At 32.6% G+C, this 12,789-nt stretch overlaps 1 protein-coding gene across 3 annotated transcripts in view; it reads right to left on the reverse strand.

Annotated features, from left to right (window-relative positions):
- Window positions 1-12,789, reverse strand: part of LOC6046290 (protein phosphatase PP2A 55 kDa regulatory subunit) — a 96,810-nt gene that overhangs the window by 18,140 nt on the left and 65,881 nt on the right. The gene's annotated exons all lie outside the window — the stretch shown is intronic.

Raw genomic sequence — 12,789 nt, forward strand, 5'->3', positions numbered from 1 at the left:
GGGAGGGGGGAGAGAGAGAGAAAGAGAAGATTAGTAAGGTATTTGCTACACTACTGGAAAAATCGTGCTATTTTTTCGCACATCGCTTTTTGACGTTCCGAAAAAAAAACGCGTAATTTAGAACAAAAATTTTCATTTTAAAATTTCGTGTTTTTTCTAACTCTGCAGGGGTTTTTTTAGTGAGTAATAATGTTCTACAAAGTTGTCGCGATAACTCGTAATGTTTATGAGCAAACCCCTTATAAATGTATATCAGTTTTTTTCTAATTTTTTGCTCTACAACTTTGTAGAACATTATTACGCTCTAAAAAATAACCCTGCAAAGCTAGAAAAAACACGAATTTTAAAAATATTTTTTTTGTTCTAAATGAACAAATGAACCTTCTGGGTCAATATAGATTCGAAAAATCTAGAGTTTTTTTTATTAGGTCCTATAAACATATTCGACGTCGTCGTGCTATCTTGTCGCACCCGCCATTTTGACGTTCCGAGAAAAACGCGTTTTAATGTTTGACCTTGAATATTTAAAAACGAGAACACGCAATGTAAACAATAACAATCACGTTTTGTTTGGCTCACCATTCAGTGCATTGTCCCAAAGTTTGGTTGAAGTTGGTTGCTGGAGTCCCGAGTTATAATTACAAATGTTTACGGTAGTCTAGCTTGTACGTGCGACAAACGCATCCTGACTTTCCTGGCCTGAAATCCCTTTGGCCTTTTGTCGCACTTACATCAATTTTCATGGAGTGACAAGATAGCACGACAAGATTGAAACTACTTTCATATGTAAAGTGACAAAAATGCACGGAGTTTTTTCGGTTTTTGTTGAATATCTCAGGATTGAAATCGAATTTTGGGGATCTGTGAAGGTCCAAAGGTGAGGCATTGTGAGGTGCACAAAATGGCGTTCTTAACTCAATTTGGCCAAAAATGCACGTACGACAAGTTAGCACGATGGCGACGATATGAAAGACAATAGCTTATAGGTCCTTTTCAAAAACAACTCTGGAAATACATTAAATTTCCTTTAAAATTACATGTTCTAGAAAAATTAAATTCGAATAACGGAAAATGGGAGGGGTTTTTTTTTAAATTTTTTAAGTGTGTTTCTTGATGAAAAATACGTTTTTTCGGAATTCTTAGTACGCCATCAAATTGGGTGTCTAATTCTACATAAAAGTCCCTTTGACACCAAATTTCTATCTCATCACCGTTTCAGGCTGCAAATTGTTGAAAAAACACCTCTTTTTTCGCATGCTCAAAAACGAAAGGGGTCGTACCGCCCCTCCGTCACGAGATATCAAAAAACGGACCTCGGATTCGTGATCAGGGACAAAAGTTACCCCTGAGGACAAAGTTTCACGCAAATCGAGTTTCGGTTAGTTTTTATCGATTTCAGTATTTTTCAGTTTACCGAACTGTTAACCTTTACCGAATTCGGTAAAAAAAAAAATCAAAGTGTATAGGGACCGTTAACCAATTTGGCTCAAAATTAGCACAATTAATTTGAAAACGTGTTTTAATTATATTGAATGGAAACTCGCGCATCTTTCTAAATTCTAAATTTTAAATAATTTCTAAATTTTACGCAGAGCTTAAGTTCAAATCTTATTAAACAATCAAGAAATTTTAAAGGGAGATAATAGCTTGTAACTTGGTATGAAACTTTCTCATCTGTCATGTTAAACTTTACAGTTGCTTGACAAAAAGTTTAACTACATGTTGCACTTTTAAAAACAATGTAATATTTGAAAAAAATCTTTGTTTGAATACCAGGGTGCCTTTGATAGTCATAGTATGTTTTGTTAAAAGCAGATTTGAGGTGTTCAAACATTATATTTACTTCGAACTTACCATCACTTAGGTTGATGATATAATTTTTAAGAAAATCGTTTGTGTCAATATTTAGTTAACTAAGTTTATAAGCTTTTTAACTTTATACATATAAGTTTCTGGTGAAATTGTTGAAAATTCAGAACATTGCCTGAAATTCGTTGAAACTAGTTTTGTTTATTAAATTATAGATTTATATTACATGTTTAACTGAATTCAAAGAACGAATCAAAAGTCTTCACATTTTATATGAAATTTGTTTTAATGAAAATGCCTTTAAATTAGGAGATTTTTTTAAGTTATGTTTCAAAGACAAATAACACTTAATAAGATTTATTATTCACAAACTTATTTTACTTTTTCCTAGTACAAGATTGTCTGAAGAATCCGAAAATGCATTCCGTTTTATGATTCAAAATTATGTTCATTGAGAAAATCATGACACTTTGAGAAGATTAAAATAATGCTATTTATCAACATTTTATTAATTATAGTTAACTAACTTTTTAAACCTTTAAAAATCTCATGAAAAGTTCTTCATGAGGTACTTTGAGCACTTCTCTACCACGGTTAGTATGATTCCATACCATTCCGAACGTATTTAATTTGTACTCTTCATTTTGCGAAAAAATCTCAAAACTATCAAAGTCACTCAAATTTACGGTAATCAGATATGTCTCAAATCATAAAATTCATAAAGTTAACATCGCACCTTTTGCCATTTTTTTTTCGATGATTTTTATTTTTCTAGCTGGTTCAATTGTGTTTCTAACATGATTGACATAGTATTTTTTTCCATATGAATATTTTTCTGATTAGTTTGCAATACGTCGTAACAGCCATCACGATCTCCGACAATTATTTGATTTTTTTTTTCTCTGAACCAAACCAAATTTTGTTTGTTTTCCAGTAAAGAGCATTTAAAAGACGTGCAGATGACAATTCAAAGCATTTTTTATTTATAATTCGTAAATTGATCGAGAACTGATCGAAAAATTGATTTGTTTATAACTAGCGCTTAGGATCTTTTCAAAACTAACTCAAGATTTTTTAAATTTAATTCATACGACTTTTTCAAAAACCACTCGTAAGCAATGTTGACAGCTCCTGTCACGGTAACAGCTGACGATTAAATGAACTAGACCCTTTAGGGTTTTCAATCGTTTCCCCTTCAATTCCAACAGGGTAGCCAGTTTGCATTTTTTGAAGCAACAATTAAAAATATATGCAGCTAAATTGGTGATAATGATGTTACGACAAAAATAAATCAATATCAGTTTAAATTTTGGGATACTTTGCAATCGGTCCTAACAATTATCTAAATCTCTATCATCAATTTGCAATTTTATCGTTTAAAAAACATATTTTCGTTGTTGCTGTTAATCATTTGCTTTTTAAAACTTAGATTTCTTTCAAATAAATACAGTAAAGAAAATCAATTCAAAATATTAAATTAAAAAATATCAATTAATTTCAATGAAATATCGAAATAAATTGATAAACTAAACTGGCAACACCTTGTTATACATGTGCCTTGAACCGACGGCAAAGTAGGTCCAAAAACTGATCCAACGCGACTGATTTGAAAAAATATTTTGAATTGAGTTTTTTTCGATAAGAGAATAGTTATTTCAATGGTTTAGTGATGAAAAACATAAAAGAATTGAATAAACAACAGTTACATGGATCGAAAACCGGACGAAAATGCTTGGTGTCAGTTCAAAACAGAAAAAATCATCAGGGTGTCGCGAGCCAAATCTGATAAGCAACGAGGCTGGAATTTTTGGACCTAATCGATGTGCTAGGAAAATGGTAGGAAATACGAATGGCATTGGAAAAAGTAGCTGAAAAAGCGGAAATAATCAAAAATATTAACATTTTTGGAAGAGGTAAGCTACAAAACGATCCTGCTTACACTTTCTGTTTTTTGGATTCAGTGAATTCGTACTTTAATAGCCTGAAGTACCTCGATTATTAAAAATAGGTCCAAAATAGGTACTAGGTTCAAAATAGGGTCATATACCCTATTTTTCTTTCCGTGAAGTATTAAAGTTACCATATTAATACAATTTTCAGTTTTAGAATTTATTTGACTCCCATTGACCTCGGGGATCATCCACAAACCACGTGAACAATATTGAAAATAATGCTTGAGTTTATATTTTAGATTTTTAAGAATCGGGTAACTTTTTAAAAGGTTTTTTTTCTAAGCCACTGTCTTAACCAATACCAATAAATTTGCCAAAGACACCAAATTGATCTGATAATCCCTTCTTAAAAAGCTGATTTTTATATACACTAGGGTAGTTCAAATCCGGGACGGTTGTCAAAATTGTATACTTGAAACAAAAAAAAAATGTTATAGAAGTATGCTAGGAAGAAAAAAAAACTAGAAAGGAAAGCACCCTATTCACAATGTTTATTTTTCCAACAAAAAAAAATACCTCGTTTTACGGTACCTGATAGCACTTTAAAAAAATATCACATTTCACATCACGTTTCAGCCAAGATTATGTCGTACCACGACACGAGTTGTACCTTTTTTTTACTCGTTACATTGAGGTATGATTTAATCTGTCCACAACACCAACCAGACACCATCGATCTCCGTTGCGACGACGACGACGCCATCACCAAGGGACGGTCAATCGGTGTTGGCCCGTTGGGCACCATCTGGTCAATGAAACTGAGAGCAGCAAAAAAAAAACAAAACCCGTTTGCCATAACCTCAAATTGATGGATTGTGAATGCAGTAAAAACTATTTTTTTTCTTACTCCAGTCGTCCAACATTTGGAAATCAACCGAGCCTCACACTAAACTTTTGGGAAATTGACACTCTTTAAACTTTTCAAGTTTTGCACGCCCGAACTGTGCAGCACAATGTGACTTTGCTAAAAGTCTAGTGCAAACTCTCGTGGTCCAACGACTGGCGGCGAAGGGATTTCCGCGGGAAGTTTGCCAATTACTGTACCGTCGTTGAGCGGTGCCACTTAATTGCCAACAATGGTCGGAATTACCCCCCTTCTGTCCAGCGCCAGTTCACTATCTGATGCTGAGTGGAACAAAAAGGCAAGGCGCGTCGTCGGTCGGCGAGATAAAGCAGAGCTCAACTCACCAACTTATAGTGCACTCTCTGTCTGTCTGTACTCAAAACTGTTCAGTGTGCGAAGAAACTAGAGTGAAATGAGAACAAAAACAACACTCTTTTTTGTGTTGGTTGTTTACATACGATACGAGGGCGCGTGTGCGATGGGGTTAGGTATTTTCCGCAAAGGTTTTTTTTAACAACTTTCCTAGACTAAGAATCATTTTAGTTGAATTTTAAACAGTCTTAACTGAGCAGTTTTCTCAGATTTCGGTCACTCGATTTTTTTTTATATTTTTTAATCCGACTGAAACTTTTTTGGTGCCTTCGGTATGCCCAAAGAAGCCATTTTGCATCACAAAGTTTGTCCATATAATTTTCCATACAAATTTGGCAGCTGTCCATACAAAAAATATGTATGAAAATTCAAAAATCTATATTTTTTGAAGGAATTTATTGATCGATTTGGTGTCTTCGGGAAAGTTGTAGGTATGGATATGGACTACACTGAAAAAAAAATGATACAATGTAAAAATTTTTTGGTGATTTTTTATTTAACTTTTTGTCACTAAAACTTAATTTGCAAAAAAAAACAGATTTTTTTTTATTTTTTTTTTTATTTTTTTAGAGGACATCAAATGTCAACTTTTCAGAAATTTCCAGGTTGTGCAAACAATCTTTGACTGAGTTATGATTTTTTTAATCAATACTGATTTTTCGATATAAAATTAAATTTGCAATCAAAAAGTACTTTAGTGAAAATTTGATAAAGTTCATCGTTTTCAAGTTATAGCCCTTTTTATGTAACTTTTTTTTTCAAAATATTCGCAGTTATTGATTTATTTAAAATAGTGCCCATGTTTGCCCACTTTTGAAAAAAATATTTTTGAAAAGCTGAGAAAATTCTCTATATTTTGCTTTTTTGGACTTTGGACAGGAAAATTGATGTTTTCTAAGTTTCACCCAAACAACCCACCTAGAGGGTGACGATTCTCGAGATTTTCAATTTCCCGGGAATCAAGAGTTGAACTTAACAATTTCCCGGGAATTCCCGGGACCCGGGAGTTTTTTTTACTACGCCAACAGTGTCAAAAATTTAAAATGAAAAGTAATGAATTTGTTTCTTTTAAATGAATGTTACTGTTAATTCATACTAATTCTATGAAACGTTAATTTAAGCAGCCCCATTGTTTTGAGGAACTATATAAAACCTTGGATTTTTCTGAATCTGCAAAAACAAAATCGTTTCTTGAGTTTTTTAAGACTCAAATATTTGTTATTAATTTTTTGTAAGAAAAAAATAACTAATATAGCTTATATATAATTTTCTCATTATCGGGAATTTTACAATACGATAAACAACGACTCAAAACAACAAATTTTTAAGTTCAACATTAAATATTCATTGAAGAAATATTTACAGTTATCAGAAAAACCCATATGTTCACAAAAAACTGCTTTGCTCAAGAGAAGATATGGAAATTGAACATAAATTGAAAAAGCTTTTCGCTTTTACAAATAAATAGAAAAAATAATATTTGAAAATAGAACATTTGATTTCATATGTGGGGTGTAACTGCTAAATAATTTTGAAGGTAAATTTTGGGGTCCACCTTTTTTGGCTTCTCTAAATTATAGTTATTGGAATTTTTGACAAGTTAAAATTAACGCTTTCTGAATAAGAGAAACATTGGATTATACGAACTTGAACATCGAACATTGGACATTCAATGTTCTATACAATTTTGAATTTTTCAAATGTTTTTCTGATTAGTTTATATAATTTTGCTTCGATACTTATAAGTTTAAATTTCCCGGGAGTCTCGACCGAATTTCCCGGGAATTGAGAGGTCCAAAAATGATCAATTTCCCGAGAATTTTTTCCCGGGAATTCCCGCTCGTCACCCTCTAAACCCACCGTTTTCTAATGTCAATATCTCAGCAACTAATGGTCCGATTTACAATGTGAAAAATATGAAACATTCGTGAAATTTTCCGATCTTTTCGAAAACAATATTTTCAAAATTTTTAAACCAAGACTAATATTTTAAAAGGGCGTAATATTGAACAATTGGCCCTTTTGAAATGAATGTTAGTCTTGATTTGAAAAATATTGTTTTCGTAAATCGGACCATTAGTTGCTGAAATATCGACGTTAGAAAATGGTGGGTTGTTTGGGTGAGACTTGGAAAACATCAATTTTCATGTTTTTAAACCTTTGTTTGGCAATATCTCAGCAACTAAGGGTCGTATCAACAAAGTTCTATAAAGCAAAATATACAGAATTTTCTCAGCTTTTCAAAAAGATTTCCCCCCCCCCCTTCAAAATTGTCCCGAAAAATCAGAGGGCAAAAAAAAAAATTACAATAAACTTCAAAATTTCAATGAAAATTCAAGTGCAACCAGTTGAAATCAAATTAAAATACATTCTCCTGCGTTTAAAATCATTTTTAGCATGTTTGGGTTTATTGAAAAATCTTAAGATTTTTTGAAAATTTTCGATGCAAAATCTTTTTTTTCGATACAATTTTTGTTTTTGTCAGATCTTAGATTTTTTGAAAACTAATGATTGCAAAACAACTAAACTAGTGTAAAATGCATTTTAAAACACTTTTTTCATTTAAATGTGAAGACTATGGCTTGTTATTTAAATTTTTATATTTTTTTTATTTTTTGCCCCCCCCCCCTTTGACCTTGGCCAGGGCCGAGGGACAAAAACTTTTTTAAAGATTTGCATCGGCCTAAAGTACTTTTTGATTGCAAATTCGATTTTACATCGAAAAATGGAGTTGAAAAATTTTCGCGATCAATTTTTCGATTTTTAGAAAAAATCTGTATTGTTTCAAAAAATTATAACCCAGTCAAAATTTATTTGTCCATTCTGGAAATTTCTGAAAAGTTGGCATTTGATGTCCCTTAAAATATATCAGAAAAAAAATAATGATAGTGTTTTTTGCAAATCAAGTTTTAGTAACAAAAAGTGAAATTATAAATCACCAAAAAAATTTACCGTGTGTCATTTTTTTTCAGTGTGGTTCATATTCATACCTACAACTTTGCCCAAGACACCAAATTGATCAAAACATTCCTTCAAAATATACAGATTTTTGAATTTTCACATATCATTTTTGTATAGACAGCTGCCAAATTTGTGTGGAAAATTGTATGAACCGAACTAATGATGCAAAATGGCTTCTTTGGGCATACCAAAGGTACCAAAATAATTTCAGCCGGATTAAAAAATACAAAAATTAAAATTAAAGAAAAAAGACCGATTCCGTAGAGAACTGCTCTACTGTTAACGTCAATTGTTGCTTATATTAAGAACAAGAAGGATAGACTGTTTGTTTATACTTTGCATTTAGTTTTGTTGTAATATTTTATATGAAATTTGCAAAAGGTAGAATTATGCATTTAAAGACCGAAAACGTCCGCTTGTCTGTGTAAGCAAACGCACACTGACAGATACACACACCTGGTTCTCTCAACACCTGTCTCCGTGACCAGATTTGTTCCACGCACGAAGCAACGGTTGTCAGTCAGTCACAATCGGGGCAACTTTTCTTTATCTTATCATCGCGTGCGTAAACGTAACTGTAGATAGTGCATGTGTACTAAAGTGGCCAGTTTGGTCCAACTCGAGAGGTGGTATGTAAAAAAAAAACTCAAGTAATTCAAAGAATAACAGTAACTTCACGTTTCGTCACGTTTTGAAAATGTATGTTTTGAATTTGCACAAAAGTGGTTTCGCTTTAACAAAAAAAAAACGTATTTAAATTCAAAAATTGCACAAACCCGATAAACGAGGGAAAACAACTTTCAACTTCTAATGGATTGATTGATCACATATCCTGGACCTAATAGCTGCATTTTTAAACTCGATTTTATCCACTTTGGAATTTTGCACTCATAATTTGTTTGAAAATGTCATTTTTAAATCAGAGTGCATAGCACATATCGGCCACAAACCTGCAGAACTACGATGATGGCGAGCCAAATTGAATATCAAGTTGATTTTGCTGCGCAACTACGTGTAAATTAATTGAAAGTGCACACTTAACAGGATCAATATCCCAGCGGCGATGCTGGCCATGTTGGAAAGCCGGTCTTCGCTGGACGCACAGGACTGATTGTGACCGTACTTTTAAATTATATTAGGGTTGATTTGACAGGAATTAAATTGTAAAAATCCTACTTTTTAATTTATTCTTAAGTGAGACTTGTAAACATGAAAATAAACTTTAAACGCAAACATCAAATTTAAAAAAGGGAAATGGTAGAAAATTTTACTTAAAAGCCAAGCTACCCCAAAGGACCAATCATGACAAAAAGCAACACCGTAATGTCATTAGAGGCAACTCCCGAGGTTGAGGAAAAACAAATCGGCAAAAGCCAAACAGAGAGAAAAAAAAACCTTCACCGGAAAGGTTTGCGGCAATCCGTGGAAAAAAAGGCCAACACCATCCTGGTCCACGCTTCACATTACTCTATCCCCCAATGTCCCATCGGCGGAAGCGAACCTGAAAGTACCGACGGCGCTAAAAATAGACCCCCCCACGCTCTCGGAAACCAAATCCAGCAACAACAAATTTATTCGTTCCAAGACAATGACTTTTATTGCCAATTCCAGTTCGCATAAATGGGGAGGCCGGACTGGAAATAGGAGGAATCTCGGGCCCGTGGAACGATACGACTGTTTGTCGATCCGGACGGACCTGATAGAGCACGACGACGTCGGACGGGCGGACTGACGGAAGACGCCATCTGGTTTTAATGGCACAAAACTAAAACATTCGAGCAGCCACACTAACGGCAGATCAGTGAAAGTGCCCTGGAGGACGTCACTGGCGTCAAAATGGGTGATGTAGTTCACGTGAGTCCTTGTCTGAGATTTTTTCCACCGATAAAAATATATTTGGAAAAAAATTAAAATAAATGACCATGAAAAGTTGAAGATTTGTTATTTTACTTTTTTGCATGTAAATGTTCTTAAAAATATGATATTTTGGAGGATTTTGGAGGATAACTTATGAATCATCATCCCTTTAATTCAATCTCAAACAAGTATGCAGTTGTTGTAACTGAGCAGTTCTCTCAGATTTCGGCCATTCGATTTTTTTGTATTTTTTAATCCAACTGAAACTTTTTTAATGCCTTCGGTATGCCCAAAGAAGCCATTTTGCATCATTAGTTTGTCCATTATACTTTTCCATACACATTTGACAGCTGTCCATACAAAAATGATGTTGGAATATTCAAAAATCTGTTTCTTTTGAAGGAATTTTTTGATCGATTTGGTGTCTTCGGCAAAGTTGTAGGTATGGATATGGACTACACTGAAAAAAAATGATACACGGTAAAAAAATTTTAGGTGATTTTTTATTTAACTTTTCGTCACTAAAACTTGATTTGCAAAAAAAACACTATTTTTAATTTTTTTTTATATGTTTTAGAGGACATCAAATGCCAACTTTTCAGAAATTTCCAGGTTGTGCAAAAAATCTGAGCGAGTTATGAATTTTTGAATCAATACTGATTTTTTCAAAAAATCGAAAAATTGGTCGCAAAATTTTTTCAACTTCAATTTTCGATGTAAAATCAAATTTGTTATCAAAAAGTACTTGAGTGAATTTTTGATAAAGTGCACCGTTTTCAAGTTATAACCATTTGTAGGTAACTTTTTTGAAAATAGTCGCAGTTTTTCATTTTTTAAAATTAGTGCCCATGTTTGCCCACCTTTGAAAAAAATATTTTTGAAAAGCTGAGAAAATTCTCTATATTTTGCTTTATTGAACTTTGTTGATACGACCCATAGTTTCTGAGATATTGCCATGCAAAGGTTAAAAAACAGGAAAATTGATGTTTTCTAAGTCTCACCCAAACAACCCACCATTTTCTAATGTCGATATATCAGCAACTAATGGTCTGATTTACAATGTCAAAACATGAAACATTCGTGAAATTTTCCGATCTTTTCGAAAAAAATATTTTCAAAAAATTTAAATTAAGAATAATATTTCAAATGGGCGTAATATTGAATGTTTGGCCCTTTTGAAATGTTAGTCTTGATTTAAAAATTTTGAAAATATTTTTTTCGAAAAGATCGGAAAGTTTCTCGAATGTTTCATATTTTAACATTGAAAATCGGACCATTAGTTGCTGAGATATCGACATTAGAAAATGGTGTGTTGTTTGGGTGGGACTTAAAAAACATCAATTTTCCTGTTTTTGAACTTTTACATGGCAATATCTCAGCTACTAAGGGTTGTATCAACAAAGTTCAAAAATGCAAAATATAAAGAATTTTCTCAGCTTTTCAAAAATATTTTTTTCAAAGGTGCACTAATTTAAAAAATAAAAAATTGCGACTATTTAAAAAAAGTCACCTAAAATGGATTTAACTTGAAAACGATGCACTTTATCAAAATTTCACTCAAGTACTTTTTGATTGCAAATTTGATTTTACATCGAAAAATGAAGTTGAAAAATTTTTGCGACCAATTTTTCGATTTTTTGAAAAAAATCAGTATTGATTCAAAAATTTACAACTCGCTCAAAAATGTTTTGCACAACCTGGAAATTTCTGAAAAGTTGGCATTTGATGTCCTCTAAAACATTTCAAAAAATAAAAAAAATAAAGATAGTGTTTTTTTTGCAAATCAAGTTTTAGTGACAAAAAGTTAAATAAAAAATCACCAAAAAATTTTTTTAACGCGTATCATTTTTTTCAGTGTAGTCCATATCCATACCTACAACTTTGCCGAAGACACCAAATCGATGAAAAAATTCCTTCATAAGATACAGATTTTTTAATTTTTATGTAACATTTTTGTATGGAGAGCTGCCAAATTGTATGGAAAATTATATGGACAAACTGTTGATGCAAAATGGCTGCTTTGGGCATTCCGAAGGCAACAAAAAAGTTTCAGCCGGATTAAAAAATACTAAAAAAAATCTAATGACCGAAATCAGAGAATTGCTCATCTCTTAAGATTTTGCAAATTTTTCAACTTTTCTTGTCACCACCCAAAACGTATTATCTCAAACTCAATCCCTGACTTTTTCCAGACATTTCAAGAACCTAAAAAAATATACAATTTTTTATTCCGAGGAGTAAACTGAAAATGTAAAAAACTGTTTTTAAAGTAAATATTAACCATCAAACGAAATAAATATATTTAAAAAAGATTAAAACAATATACAGTTTAGTAACAATAGAAACTTGACAACAATTTAAAATAAACTTTAACTTTGTTGCAGATGGTAAGAGAGCGTTCTTTTATTACGTAACGCATTTAAGGGGGAGGGGGTCGAAGGCCGTGGGACGCTCCATATATACATTTTTAGAATTTGTGTGGAAATTTTGTTGCGATGGGGGAGAGAGGATTCAAAAAACATGTTTTTTTTTGCGTTACGTATTAAAAGAACGCTTCCTAAGTGAAGGCATCACGATACATAAAATATCAAAGTTCTTTATGGGCGAGATTTCAAAAAGTGTCCACGTGGTTTATGGATGGTCCCTAGTGGTCTTAAAAATATAAATCATGAGACAAGTCTTACCGGGTTGAAAAAAAAATAGATTGAATTGTTATCAGTGTTACCCCAGTTTACGGTACCCGAGTTACGGTTGTTTTGAAAATTACGACTTTTGAACAAATAAAATTATAACATAGCAATATATGTACAGCATAAAATATTTGCCTCCACTCAAATACAGCTTCCGATTAGCCTGTTCAGCCGGTGTCTAAATTTCAAAAATAAAAGAAAAATATCACCAACACCTAACCCGCGTTGTGCAAAGCCAATTTCGCACCCTTGACGGACAAACAAAAAGTCCCCAAGCTCTCTTCTTCTTCTGAGCAAAGCGAAG

The sequence above is a fragment of the Culex quinquefasciatus genome, chromosome 1 (genome assembly GCF_015732765.1).
Source record: "Culex quinquefasciatus strain JHB chromosome 1, VPISU_Cqui_1.0_pri_paternal, whole genome shotgun sequence".
In the NCBI taxonomy this organism is placed as follows: Eukaryota; Metazoa; Arthropoda; class Insecta; order Diptera; family Culicidae; genus Culex; species Culex quinquefasciatus.